Here is a 15,611-nt window from a genome sequence, read left to right as displayed (position 1 = left end):
AGTGTCTTTCAATCATTGCTGCAAAACATTTGAGAGCCAACAACGCAGAAGTTGCTTTATAGGCCTGTGTTAGAAATGGTCAGATCCCCAGTAACCTAAAACAAATCACACATGTAGAATGATCTTTTTACTCTGAGCGGTGTATAATTTAGGCTTTGAAAAAATTGTATTAAGGAGTAAATCTAGCAACTTTCAGTGATTGAAAAAAAAGCAATTATTGCAAAAACAATTTGCAATCCTGTTCATAGAATACTCACCCAATGCCATGTTTTCTCCTGAGTTTTCCAAGGAAATTGTAGTAACAAGTGAATCTAGATAAAGGATGTTGAAGGCCATGGGGGTTAGTAAGAGTCTTGTTTGTTTTCTGTAGGTCTTTATGTGGCTTTTGCTATTCAGGGTCTTCTCTGCTTCTCCTCCCTCATCCTCTTTCCTCTTCTACTTTGTTCTTAAAGGGATTGCCCTATTAGTTGAGGGTGATTCATTTCTACTAGTGGTGAAAAGGCATTTTCTTCCACCACTCTGAGGTAGTATTAATCTGCTAGGCCTTCATAAATTTCATTGTGAAGGGACTTAATTTGTTTCCATTATGAGAACTTTTGAGCACATTCAGTTATCATAATCAAAAAGCACTTAACTGCATGTGTGCTATGCCAAGAGAATTACAGAGACGCATTTTCTGCCCTTTGAGTGTTCCAGTTGAAAAGTAAGTGCAGGTTTTGTGGATCACTGTACAGAAGGACAGGATGATGCCTGATCTTGCTGAGCAAACTTGAGGTCAGAGTGTCTGTCCAGACCAGAGGGCCTGTCTCACAACTGGGAATTTCAGGGCAGCTGGGAGGCAATACAAGAAGTCCAGCCATGATAAGGACACACATGGAAGCATGGTTACTTTGTGTAGACGGGAGAAAGAACTGCATCCAGAAAATCAAGCACAGCCAAAGGGTATAGGCAGGATTGGAATCCAAGCATGTTCATGTCAGACAAGAAGAAACAGGTGGTAGAGCTTCGACCCAGATTCAAAACAGATGGACCTGTCTACTTAATAACACAGCCATAGTGGGAATCTATTTTCCTTCCTTTGCCTTAATTTAAACAACTTTTCTGATATATTTGGTTTAAGAATACTGGTTTGGGCTACTTCCTGAGGTGAAGCAGTTAACTATTGATGCTAGAATTGCAACACAAACTGGAATCCTGGAGTGAGCTCTTATTATTTTCCCTTTGAGGCCATATAAATATGAATAATCATTCATTTGAAGATCAGATGATATCTAGTGTCTCTGAGCTTCAGTGTATCTGGATCTTTTCTTAGAATTCCTTCTTTCTTGGCAATGAAATACAGAATATAGACTGACTTCCATCAAAACAGCTTTTAACATTTAAAACAGAGGAAAACAATTGGTGTCTGAATAGAACTTTTTCTCCATTTCTTAGTCCCTAAGGACAGTAGCTTTCCCAGAAAGGGATCTTAGATTATGGTAAATTCCAATGAATCTGGTAAATACAGTGTTAAGTACCAAATTAGTCCCTGTTTGCAACTTTAAAAAAAAAATTATTTATTTTAAAATATTTACCTTGTACCTCTAGTCGTCATTTAGTTTGATGCACATTGGCTACTACACTGGTTTCAACTCAGGCAGTGGTATTCCTTCTTTATAGCGTCGACTGTGATTTGGTAAACAGATACCAGTGCCCTTTCTGGAATAAGCCCTTGGGCGAGTGAGAGAGGAAGGAGTCAAGGTCCTTAAGGGATTCTTGACAAGCTGCTAATTACTTTCGTTAGCATTATGCCACTGTACTGAACGACTTAGCAACAAATGCCATTGTACGTGCATTAAGGATTATCTTGACGTGGAAGCAATGAACCAGAGAATATCACTTGGAACCCTGACGGCAGGAGTAAGGGGTTGAAAAAACTGTCCTAAAGAATTCTGGAGCAGTAAGTCCAAGAAAGAGGAGGGCTCCGTTTAAGTCTGACAAAAAGAAGTTCTCATAATTCTTGCTTGTTTCTTTATTGTGTGTCTGCCTAGTCCCCTCTATAATGAAAGCTCCATGGGGGCAAGGACTTTGTTTTTTCCACTACTGCATTCCCACCACCCAGAATAGTGACTGGTACATACGGATGCTCAACATATGTTTACTGAATGAATGGATCAAAGACCATAAACAAATGAATATAGTCACTCTTAAAACTTGAATTTGAATGACCTTTTTAGAAAAATATTTCAATTAAGTATGATCAAGGTAAATATTTTATAGTATACATGTTCTATTTTAATTTTCCAGAATAATAAAAATACATAATACTGTCTCAGCTAAGGAGACTGATCTTCATGTTGACACTTGATGGTATCTAAAGTAATTAATTTTAAAGTAGTTATGCCAAATTTGTTAGCTTATTCTTGAATCATTAATGAAGATAATGAACCTTGTCATTGATGACAGTACAATTTACTAGCATTTTGTTATTTGATTTCAGTTTTTATTTCTGTTTTGAGCAGTTGTGTAATATTTTCTGGTGTCTCTGCTTATAATGACATCAGTTGTATTTGATCAGGACCCATCCTTACGATTTTATTTAACCTTAATTATTTCCTTATCTCTAAATATAGCTAAATATAAGTAGGATTAAGGCTTCAACATAAGAATCTAGGGGGACACAAACATTGAGTCTATAACACACTCCAAGAGCATCACCACAATAATGCTTAGAGTAACTAACATTTTTTTAAATTTATTTTAGTCGAAGGATAATTGCTTTTCAGTATTGTGTTGGTTTCTACCAAATATAAACATGAGTCAGCCATAGGTTTACCCATGTCCCCTTCCACTTGTACATCTCTCCCACTCCCTCCCCATCCCATCCCTCTAGATTGTTACCAAGCCCTGGTTTGAGTTCCCTGAGTCATGGAGTCATGCAGCAAATTCCCATTGGCTATCTATTTTACGTGTGGTAATGTATGTTTCCATGTTACTCTCTCCATACATCCCACCCTCTCCTTCCTCCCCACTAGCCGTGTCCATAAATCTGTTCTCTATGACTGTGTTTCCATTGGTATTCTGCAGATAGGTTCATCAGTAGCAACTAAGATTTATTAAGCACTTTTTTGGATGTACCAGGCACTGTAATAGACACTTTAAATGAATTATCTCATTGTAGTCATCAAATATTTTGGTGTCTTCTCACAATAAATATTTATTTGGCATTCACATCACAATTCCCTGAGGGCCAGTGAAAGGAACTCTTTTTCCATGTAATTATTCAAAACACAGACTCTTTCCATCTTGTGGCTCTCATTTCCTCTGAGTCCTAGGAGTCTAGCCAGTACATGATTAAAAAGAGTGAAGATTGCAAAAGGGAGGTTTTTAGGGCCTATGCATGAAAGTGGTACTTCACCACTTTTCAGTATCATGAACCTAATCACATGGCTATACCTAACAGTTGAGAAATAGAGTCTACCTGTGTTTTGAGGAAGAGGACAACAAGGAAATATAGATCTTGGTGAGCTTCAGCAGTCTCTAGCACACTCATTTGATTTTCATGGTAACCCACTGAGGTCAGTATCATCATTGTCCTTATTTTACCAATAAAGAAAGGAGAAGTAATTTGCTCAGAGTAACACAACTAGTAATTTGGAGTTGAACTCAGTCCAACTTCAGTGGTTTGCTTTTAAACACTATGCTGTTCTTTCTGAACTAGAGATAAAAGCATTATTTCATTACTATAGTGAATGTTTAAAATGTTTAAACCATCTATCAAAAATGTTTTAGCAAATTGCTATGTTTGCATAGATCAGTTTATTTAGTGTTAATTTGTTTTCCTAAGGAAGGAAAGATGAAAAAAAGGAAAGAAGGAAGGAAATAAAGGAAGGAGAGAGAGAGAACAAACAAGAATAACAAGCATTTGGTGAAGATTTTGGATGCTGTTTGTTGTATTCAATGTGTATTTATTAACAGAAGTTTATTCACTATCAGGGTCTTTTCTTCATTGGCATAAATTATAGAGTTATTTTGAATGTGTTTAGGGTGTGATTGTGATAACAAAGTGTATGGAGTCTTTTGTCTGCTCTCCCCTCATAACTACCTCTTCAACAAAGGAGGTTGTACTCTCCAGAAAGACAATGCAAGCTCATCTCAGAATTTAAATCCATTTGTCCACATTGACTGCAAATTGAAAGGTCAAAGACTAGGATCCTGCTTCCCATTGAACTAAGGGGTTCCTGAAGTGATCCAAGACAGGAGGAATAGAGATTCCCCCTTTCCTTTTATCTAAGTGAATATAGCACTGAATATAAATGACAATAGGCTACCACTTATCCTCTGTGTCTGGAGTGACTTGCAGCCACTTGGATTGGACTTCCTTTTCTTTGTACCACATTAAATGGTGCATTGGTTAATTTGTGCTGTGCTGTGTGCTGTGCTCAGTCGTGTCTGATTCTTTGTGACCCCACTGAAGTGGGTTGCCATTTCCTACTCCAGGGGATCTTCCCGACCCAGGATTAAACCCACATCTCCTGTGTCTTTTTCACTGGCAGGCAGATTCTTTACCACTGTGCCACAATTTGTAATATTCAACAAACATCCTTTTTTTTTTTTTCTATTCTTGAATTATAGTTGAGAGTTGTAAAGTGTTTAATTGAAATATAGTTGATTTGCAGCATTATGTTAGTTTCAGTTGTCTATTTTAATTTCAGTTGTACAACATAGTGATTCAAAACTTTTATAAAGTATTCTCCATTTAAAGTTATTATAAAATATTGTCTATATTCCCTGTGCTGTACAATATATTCTTGTGGCTTATTTACTTCATACATAGTAATTTATACTTGTTAATCCCTTACTCTATCTTGCCTCTCCCCACTTCCGTCTTCTCACTGGTAGCAATTAATTTGTTCTCTATATCCATGAATCTATTTCTATTTTTTAAATTCATTCATTTCCTTTTTTAGATTTCAAACATAAGTGAAAACACAGTGTTTGTCTTTATCTTATTTCACTGAGCATAATACCCTCCAAGTCCATCCATGTTGTTGCAAATGGCAAAATTTCCTTCTTTTTAAATAATGAATAGTATTCCATTTTATCTGTATCTGCCACATGTACTTTATCAGTTCATCTGTTGATGGACATTTGGGTTGCTTCCATATGTTGGCTATTGTAAATAATACTGCTGTGAACATTTGGGTGCATCTATCTTTTTGAATAAGTGTTTTCCTTTTTTCCAGATATATACCCAGGAGTGGTATAGTATATATCACTATATAGTATATAGTATATATCCAGTGGTATATACCTGGATTGTATAGTAGTTCTATTTTTAGTTTTTTGAGGAACTTCCATACTGTTTTCCATAGCGGCTAGATAAATTTACATTTCTGTCTATAGTGTATGAGGGCTCCCTTTTCTCCACATCTTTGCCAGCATTTGTTATTTGTGGTCTTCTTAATGATAACCATTCTGACAGGTATGAGGTGATATCTTATTGTGATTTTGATTCACATTTCCCTGATAATTATCGATTTTGAGCATATTTTCATGTGCCTGTTGGTCATCTGTATGTCTTCTTTTGAAAAATATCTATTCAGATATTCTGCCTATTTTTTAATCACATTGTTTATTTTTTTATATTGACTTGCATGTGGTGTTAATAAACTTTAGATATCAATCCCTATCAGTCATATTATTTGCAAATGTTTTCTCCCATTCAATAGGTTGTCTTTGCATTTTGTTGATGGTTTCCTTTTCTGTGCAAAAGCTTCTAAGTTTAATTAGATCTTATTTATGCTTGCTTTTATTTCTTTTGCCTTAGGAAACAGATTCAAAAATATATTGCTGTAATTCATGTCAAAGAATGTTCTGACTATGTTCTCTTCTGGAAGTTTTATGGTTTCATTTAGGTCTGTAATCCATTTTGAGTTTATTTTTGTACATGGTGTGAGAAAATGCTCTAATTGCATTCTTCTACATGTAGCTGTCCAGTTTTCTCAACACCACTTACTAAAGAGAGTGTCTTTTCCTCCACTGTATATTCTTATCTCCTTTATTGTAGATTAAGTCACCATAAGTGTGTGGGTTTATTCTGGGCTCTCTATTCTATTCCATTGATATATGTGTCCATTTTAGTGCCAGTACTATAGTGATTTGATTACTGTAGTTTTGCAATATAATCTGAGGTCAGGAAGCGTGATACCTACAGCTCTTTTCTTCTTTCTCAAGATTGCTGTTTTCATATAAATTTTAGAATTATTGGTTCTAGTTCTGTGAAAAAATGCCATTGGTGTTTTGATACGGATTGAACTGGTTTCAAATAGGAAAAGGAGTACATCAAGGCTGTATATTGTCACCCTGCTTATTTAACTTCTATGCAGAGTACATCATGAGAAACGCTGGGCTGGAAGAAGCACATGCTGGAATCAAGATTGCCAGGAGAAATATCAATAACTTCAGATATGCAGATGACACCACCCTTATGGCAGAAAGTGAAGAGGAACTCAAAAGCCTCTTGATGAAAGTGAAAGTGGAAAGTGAAAAAGTTGGCTTAAAGCTCAACATTCAGAAAACTAAGATCATGGCATCTGGTCCCATCACTTCATGGGAAATAGATGGGGAAACAGTGTCAGACTTTATTTTTTGGGGTTCCAAAATCACTGCAGATGGTGATTGCAGCCATGAAATTAAAAGACGCTTACTCCTTGGAAGGAAAGTTATGACCAACCTAGATAGCATATTCAAAAGCAGAGACATTACTTTGCTAACAAAGGTCCATCTGGTCAAGGCTATGTTTTTTCCAGTGGTCATGTTTGGATGTGAGAGTTGGACTGTGAAGAAGGCTGAGCGCCAAAGAATTGATGCTTTTGAACTGTGGTGTTGAAGAAGACTCTTGAGAGTCCCTTGGACTGCAAGGAGATCAGTCCTGGGTGTTCTTTGGAAGGACTGATGCTAAAGCTGAAACTCCAATACTTTGGCCACCTCATGCGAAGAGTTGACTCATTGGAAAAGACTCTGATGCTGGGAGGGATTGGGGGCAGGCAGAGAAGGGGACGACAGAGGATGAGATGGCTGGATGGCATCACCGACTCAATGCACATGAGTTTGGGTGAACTCCAGGAGTTGGTGACGGACAGGGAGGCCTGGCATGCTGCGATTCATGGGGTCGCAGAGTCGGACACGACCGACTGACTGAACTGAACTGAACAGAATTGGTTATGTAGATTGCCTTGGGTAGTATGATCGTTTTCACAATATTAATTCTTTCAATCTACATTGAGGGTTCATTTTCTTTTGATAGATGGTACAATACTATCCTAATTCTAGCTAAGTTGCACTAACAAAGTACAGAATATGAAATTCTAAGCTTCTAAAAGTTATTTTCCTACCATTCAGATGGTATGTTTCTTAAAATGCCAACATATCTCAAACATCTTATTTCAGCCTTCTTGAAGCACAAGAAGGAAGTATTTCTCTAGCAAAGCTGTTCTCCTACCATATTAAGTGAAATTTCTCCAATACTATAATAGTTCTGGTAGCTTTTGAAGGTGGAGGGAGATAAACTGTTTAGACAGTGTGTGAAAGAGCTTAAATGTTTCCTTCCTATATTAAGGAGAGTAGCACACTGAGTTAGTTTCATCTTAAAATAAATTTATGTTCTGTGGTTGTTGGTAAAGAGATAAGGAAGTACACTGGACTGACCTGTTCCGTTATTAAAAGGTAAGTCCAGATTGTTGCCTGTGCTTATATATGTGGTAAAATGAGAGTTCATAGATAATGATATTACAACATTAGGCTTTCATCTGGTGCTGTTGATAGTAACAATAATATGGATTAGGCCTGTCTTACCAATTCTGAAGCACTCTATAATCTGAGAAAACATTGAAGTCAGACTGATAGAACTGAATTAGAGATGTGTGGGTATTAAAATACTCCATCCAACCCATTTCCACATGTACCATCTGTTGTTTCCAGATGTACTGCTTCCTAGAGGCGGTATTCATGGGCATGGTATTATAACAACAACAAATCGGCATTCCTAGTTCTGAGAACTAATTCCCAGAAATACAAGTTTTCATTGGCTGCACTTCAGGGAATTAGACTCCTCTGTGACTAGGGACATGCCATTACAACCATGGTAATGGAAATAGACCAATTCAGAGCTTATAAGGCATTAGGGAGCCTTCAAGTTGGGAGCAGTACAAAGTTTCTCTTATGTGTCTGTAACTCAAGGTAAGTTGAACAACACTTATTAATGCTCCCCCCCTTGGTGATTAGATATGCCTAGCTCATTGTAGATAATGTGTCAGAAGTATCTCTTCTATGTTAACTTTGATAAGGAAAGTTATAAAACACTCCAAAGGTTCTAGAGTATATGCTTAAAGGCTCGTATATTGTCCAGCACCTTAATCTGGTGCTGTCTGTAAAGCAATGGGCTGTCACCTCCCTCAAGACCACTGCTTGCCTCATTAATACCACTGGAACAAATTATCACTTCACAGCCCAGAAATCTTCTATAGCAGTTGTGGTGATTGATGTAACAAGGCTAAAAAATAATGATGAAATGCATGTTCCAGAAGACAGATTCAAATGGCAGGAGCTTCAAAGGCAATTAAATGTGACACAGAAGGAGTCTTCCTGGAATAAAGTATTTTCAAATAAATGGTAAGATAAGTGTGATAATCTCCTAGACTCACATTACACATAAATTAGTTTTCAATGAATAATTATTTCTGAAGGTTTAGTGTGCAATAAAATAAAAGTTTAGAAACAGCCAGTTTGAACTATTTAAAAAATGTATTTTGGGGTTTAAAATGGGAAAAAAGCAATGCTTTGGGACTGGCATATAGGCTCATAGTCTCATAAAGGGATTCATTTATTTGTAGCCATAGTATTTGAATGACACCTTTTGATATGCTTTAAAGACTCCTGTTGGTTGGAAAGTAATCATGACTACAGATGTCAGGTTTAACTGCCTTCCTCCAAAGTGAATCAAACGATCCTTATGATGTATTGATTCTATACCACTAAGTTACTAACTGTGCTGTGAGAGGAACCTGCCTACTCAAGAGAGTGTACCTGTGCATTAGACAGGCACATCAAGGTCGCCATGAAGGGGAAATTTAAGACATGTGGAAGTAATTGGAACAGCTGGGCAATGTTAAAGCACTCTGGCATCTAAAGTCTTGGAGAAGGTAAACCTCAAACTGCCTTTTTGGCCCTGTAAGTGCCCTTGTTTTCTTGAAATTTGGGCATAGGACAAATAAGATGAACACTGGCTCAGATGTAGCAAGAAAGGTTATTTTTATAGGAATTCTCCACTAAAAAAGTTAGTTAATCAAAGGACTGTACTTCCAAAGAGACATTTTAAATAACTTCTAAATAGTAATTAAAAAAAATCATGTTTTTGAGTTTGGGGTAAAATTATCTGGGGTTGTATTGGATACTTGTTTAAAATTATTTCTTCACTAGTCTATTATTAGCCAAACCTGATGAGGTCATTTTGTTGATTTCTTGGCATAATCAAAGGAACACATTTATTTAAGGTAGATTATGTGTCTCTCTTACTCAGAATTATTGAGATATAAGTCAATGCAAGTCAAAAATCATTCATTGCACTTCAATAATCAGTTTGACATTTTTTACAATATCTCGACCACCCTTTTTAATAACACGATTGAATTATTCAGAAATGTTTTATAATTGTACAGGTCATCATTAACAGTGTTATTTACCCTGAGTGGGAGTTTGAAGTGTCCTTTTGAAAGAAAAATTAAAGATTATTTTTACCTAGTTCTTTAAAATAAGTAATATTTTATGTCAAGACACTGGTTAATATGTAGAACACAGAAATATTCACCAACTGTCAAAAGAGGCTGAGGAATTATTTCCACTTTCAGATGTCTACAATTCACTAGGTTAGACTAAGAGACATAAACATGAATCAAGTGACTTTTTATTACTTAAATGAACTTTAAAAAATTGCGTTAGCCTCTTAAAAACTTTGAGTTTGGACTTAGGAAATTCTGCCTTTTACTTTCCTGGCCTGTTAATTGGTTGGAAATACTGAAAATACATAGTTATGTATCATGGATGGCAGAAAACACATATGACTAAAATGACAGCTGCTTGAAATAGAAAAACCAATAAAATGACTGTACTTTTATGACACATTTATAGGCTGGTAATAAAGCTCCTTCCTAATCTCATTCTGTCATCACAGCACCCAAGTGATTTGTGTAATAATTGTTTTATCTATCTTTTTAAACCATGGAAAAGCCAGAAGATGGACCTAATGACCCAGCGTTCCTTTTTTTATTGTTACCATCCTTCAACTGCATGCACATTCATAGTCGTTTTGAAGAAAACCCAGGATTTTTTAGTCCAATCCCAAAAGCATGTCACTAATTCTTGTGACAATTGACAAAGAATAGCTAACATGTATTTTTTTCACTAACTGCTTTTAAACAATGTTGAGAACTGGTTGCTTATATAGCGTAGTTAAATTAAAACACAGAAACAAGCCATCTTAACTGAATACTTGGAACCACCCCACTCCCAATTAGTCATGTAATATTTTCAGAAAGGAAGTATACTTACATTCACTGAGTGCCTGCTCTGGGCCAAACACTGTCGTGTATGTAAACTTATTTAACAGCAATTTCACAACAACATTGTGTGGTAGTTATTTTTATCCCTATTTTTATGGAGGAAGAAACTCAACCTCAGAGATGTTAAGGAGCTTCTCCAGTGACATAACAGCTGCTCCATGGCAGAGCCAATATTCAAATGTACATCTGCCTTGTTCTAACTATTACATTGCATAGCTTTTTGTGGAAAATATGTTTGATAATAATGGTTATATTGTAATACATTGGAGTAGATCTGTATAACACTGTTCATCAAGATAAAGTATGTGTTTAGTTTGTTAAATTGCTTGATTTAACATGCTGGAATAAATTAAATGCATGAGCAATATCAGAATGTACAGAATTGTGTTGATTATATTAATGCTATTTTATAAATTATAGTAATGATTTTCATATAGGAACAATCTATACAAGTATTTAATGGAAAAAATAAAGTTATTTGCACCCACGCATTCATAAAATTATGGGTTTTAAAGCTACAATTTCTGTTTTCCATAACCTCATATATAAAATAATTCACCTACCAAAATTGAAAAATTATATTGCTTCACATTTGAACTATCTGTTTCTAGGTGTAGGGACTGGAAAGATATTCAGGTGCAAATTATGCTTTAAAAAGAGAACTTAAATATATTTAATTGTATAATATACTTTTAGCTTTAGGTTGTAATACAATCAATTACTTCACTGTGATTTAATATTGACATATTTCTGCTGAAAAAAAGGCCGATGACTATGGAAAGCAATTGTATCATTCTACATGTGTAGAAATATTGCAATATAATTAAATTCCTGTTATGTTCCTACTAATCGTTTATGAATGTTTAAGGCTTTTTATTTTTTTCACTTTCAATTTAAATGATACTTTTTTTTGCAGTATTACAGAAAGAATAGGCAAAACCTAGAAATGTATTTATAAGATACAGTGACTCTATGAGAAAGTACATCAAATGAAGTTCCTATTTTTTTATGAGATGAATCAGTGCTATGTACCTATGATAACCCTTTAATTCCATATAACCTTGTAGTTCAGGGCTTCCCAGGTGGTGCTGTGCACTGTGTTTAGTCACTCGGCTGTGTCCAACTCTTTCTGACCCTATGGACTGTAGCCCACCAGTCTACTCTGTCCATGGGGATTCTCCAGGCAAGAACACTGGAGTGGGTTGCCATGCCCTCCTCCAGGGGATCTTCCCAATCCATAGGTCGAACCAAGTCTTCCACATTGCAGGCAGATTTTTTACCGTCTGAGCCACCAAGGAAGCCCACCTCCACCCCCTCAGGTGGCATTAGTGGTAAAGAACCTGCTTGCCAGTGCAGGAGACATAAGAGATAGGGTTCTATCCCTGGGTCAGGAAAATCCCCTGGAGGAGGGCATGGCAATCCATTCGAGTATTCTTGCCTGGAGAATCCCATGGACAGAGGAGCCTGGCAGTCCATAGTGTCACAAAGAGTCAGGCACAACTGAAGTGACTTAGCATGCATGCATGACCTTGTAATTCTGTAACCTCTCTGAGTCCATAGTTTTCCTTTATTAACTGTGAAATGGGATAGTAACTACTACTCTGGGCTCCTATGATAATCGCATGATATAATGTACATAAAGAGTAATGAACAGTGTTGAGCAATGAGTAGTTATCAATTTGTTATAAAATCAATTAATATTTTGCATATGATTCAATATTTTCAAATATGATTTATGAATGTTTTAAAATCTGATGCAAGACCAGAAACTATAAAACTCCTAGAGGAGAACATAGGCAAAACACTCTCTGACATACATCACAGCAGGATCCTCTATGACCCACCTCCCAGAATATTGGAAATAAAAGCAAAAATAAACAAATGGGACCTAATTAACCTTAAAAGCTTCTGCACATCAAAGGAAACTATTAGCAAGGTGAAAAGACAGCCTTCAGAATGGGAGAAAATAATTGCAAATGAAGCAACTGACAAACAACTAATCTCAAAAATATACAAGCAACTCCTACAGCTCAACTCCAGAAAAATAAATGACCCAATCAAAAAATGGGCCAAAGAACTAAATAGACATTTCTCCAAAGAAGACATACAGATGGCTAACAAACACATGAAAAGATGCTCAACATCACTCATTATCAGAGAAATGCAAATCAAAACCACTATGAGGTACCATTTCACACCAGTCAGAATGGCTGCGATCCAAAAGTCTACAAATAATAAATGCTGGAGAGGGTGTGGAGAAAAGAGAACACTCTTACACTGTTGGTGGGAATGCAAACTAGTACAGCCACTATGGAGAACAGTGTGGAGATTCCTTAAAAAACTGGAAATAGAACTGCATTATGATCCAGCAATCCCACTGCTGGGCATACACACTGAGGAAACCAGAAGGGAAAGAGACACGTGTACCCCAATGTTCATCGCAGCACTGTTTATAATAGCCGGGACATGGAAGCAACCTAGATGTCCATCAGCAGACGAATGGGTAAGAAAGCAATGGTACATATACACAATGGAGTATTACTCAGCCATTAAAAAGAATACATTTGAATCAGTTCTAATGAGGTGGATGAAACTGGAGCCTATTATACAGAGTGAAGTAAGCCAGAAGGAAAAACATAAATACAGTATACTAACGCATATATATGGAATTTAGAAAGATGGTAACAATAACCTGGTGTACGAGATAGCAAAAGAGACACTGATGTATAGAACAGTCTTATGGACTCTGTGGGAGAGGGAGAGGGTGGGAAGATTTGGGAGAGTGACATTGAAACATGTAGAATATCATGTAAGAAACGAGTTGCCAGTCCAGGTTCGATGCGCGATACTGGATGCTTGGGGCTGGTGCACTGGGACGACCCAGAGGGATGGTGTGGGGAGGGAGGAGGGAGGAGGGTTCAGGATGGGGAACACATGTATGCCTGTGGCGGATTCATTTTGATATTTGGCAAAACTAATACAATTATGTAAAGTTTAAAAATAAAATAAAAAAAAAGAAAATCTGATGCAAAATTTGATTTTTAAAATGAATGAAATTTCAATTACATTACAGCTGCTTATCAGATCCTTTTGCTAGCTTCCCCAACATTGATCAAAATGACACAGACCTCTCAAGAACATGCCTCCTTTACCATGTCTTACCCAGATTTTCCCTCTTGTGTTTCACTAGTTTCCGTCTCAAAGCAGAATGTTTTGGTATGACTGCCTGACATGACTATTTTGATGGAAGCATATTGACATAACCATATCCAAATAATCCTTTCAAATATAAAATCACTGTTTTTTCCTTCCATGGGTTGTATATCATATCAGATTTTTTTTAACTATAGCTCTTTATTTTCATATGGACAGTTCAAAGGAAATAGCAATAGCTTTTGTTTAATGTAAAAAAAAAAAAAAAAAAAGAAATAAAAAAAGCACCACCCCTACACAAACACCTTCCTTGAGAACTTGCTGCTAAGTCGCTTCAGTTGTGTCCAACTCTGTGTGACCCCATAGACGGCAGCCCACCAGGCTCCCTCGTCCCTGGGATTCTGCAGGCAAGAACACTGGAGTGGGTTGCCATTTCCTTCTCCAGTGCACGAAAGTGAAAAGTGAAAGTGAAGTTGCCCAGTCGTGTCCGATCTGTTATTAGAAGGCTGGGTAAAGGATTCTGTAGTTTAGAAGGGAAATACAGTGCAGATTTCTCTAGAGAGCAGTTATTAAAGAAGTTTGGGGGTAAGAAGTTTAAAGCTAGCTTGGTGAGCTTATTTCCCAGGCTCAATGTGATTTGGGAGAGGTGTCATAGGGCTAGGTATAGGGTATTGGGACAGTGGTCACTGCCCAGAGCCTTGGAATGGATTTTGCTGTCACACAATGCAGGCAACAGAGACCGAGATAACTAAAAATAATCAAGGCACCAACCAATGTTTTAGGATTGTGCGTTCATCATATAGGTCCAAAAGGTGTAAGCGTAGGCTGTGTTGGGGTAGAGGTGCTGGGAACTGTCACTGAGGGGCACAGCCTGCAGCAGTTTCCCGAAGCCCTGCTGCTCTTGTGGAGTGAAGCCAGCATTCTTTTTATTTCCCTTTGGGTTGCGAAGGGCAATTTCTTCATGAGCCACGTTGAGGTCCCCACATAGCACAAGGGGCTTGCAGGATGCCAAACCCTTCAGGAATTTGCAAAAGGCTTTATCCCAGTGCTGGCGGTACTTCAGGTGTACCAGACCTCCTCCTGCATTAGGCACATAGGCTGTCACCAGCACAAATGCATCATCTTCAGCCACAATCACTCGGCCTTCCTGATCATGTTCTTCCTCACCAATGCCATAGGAGACTTTGAGTGGGCACTGATGGGAGAGGAGGCCCACACCACTGTACCCCTCCTTGTCTGAAGGAGCTGACCAGTACTGATGGGATAACCCAGACAGCTCTTGAAGTTCAACTGGTAGTTTGTTCTCTGAACATTTGGTCTCTTGGAGGCACAGGATATCTGGGGCTTCTTCTTTACCCAATCTAAACATTTCTTCTTAATCCAGGTTTGAAGCCCATCCACATTCCACGAGCAGAGCCTGAGTGTGGCTGATTTGCCACTGGGTGAAGTTTTCTGATCTGGGAGTCTTCATACAGAACTGCGTCCTCTCCTGCTGCCTCTTTTTCACTCCTGTCTTACTCTTCTTGGCCTCTGGCTTGGTCTTGGGCTCTTCCCCGTCTTCGACCACCACTCCCTTTGTCCTGTTTCAGGCATCACTGTAATGAACGCCCTTCTGCTCCAGTTCCACATCGCCCACTAAAGCAGTATTTTGATCACATTGCTTGCTTCAGTCCCTGTCTGGCTCCTCCTTAACCCAGCACAAAGAATCTGAATCAGGTATTCTTGAACCTAGTTGTCTACCACCCAGACTGCATGGTTCTTTCTCTCCCAGTTTTACTCATATTTAAACTGTTGGATTTTTTTTCATTGAAATGTATTGCTTTTATAGTCATAAAAAAGAGAACTATTTTTAAAATGCAT

The 15,611-nt window shown here is 37.5% G+C and overlaps 1 protein-coding gene and 1 pseudogene across 1 annotated transcript in view; one reads left to right on the top strand and one right to left on the bottom strand.

The window, feature by feature from the left end:
• Nucleotides 1-15,611, top strand: part of TENM1 (teneurin transmembrane protein 1) — a 916,085-nt gene that overhangs the window by 78,689 nt on the left and 821,785 nt on the right. The window lies entirely within an intron of this gene.
• On the bottom strand, nt 14,401-15,459 carry LOC513322 (DNA-(apurinic or apyrimidinic site) endonuclease-like; annotated as a pseudogene).

This window comes from Bos taurus, chromosome X (assembly GCF_002263795.3).
Source record: "Bos taurus isolate L1 Dominette 01449 registration number 42190680 breed Hereford chromosome X, ARS-UCD2.0, whole genome shotgun sequence".
Lineage (NCBI taxonomy): Eukaryota > Metazoa > Chordata > Mammalia > Artiodactyla > Bovidae > Bos > Bos taurus.
This window is presented reverse-complemented; position numbering and strand designations above follow the sequence as displayed.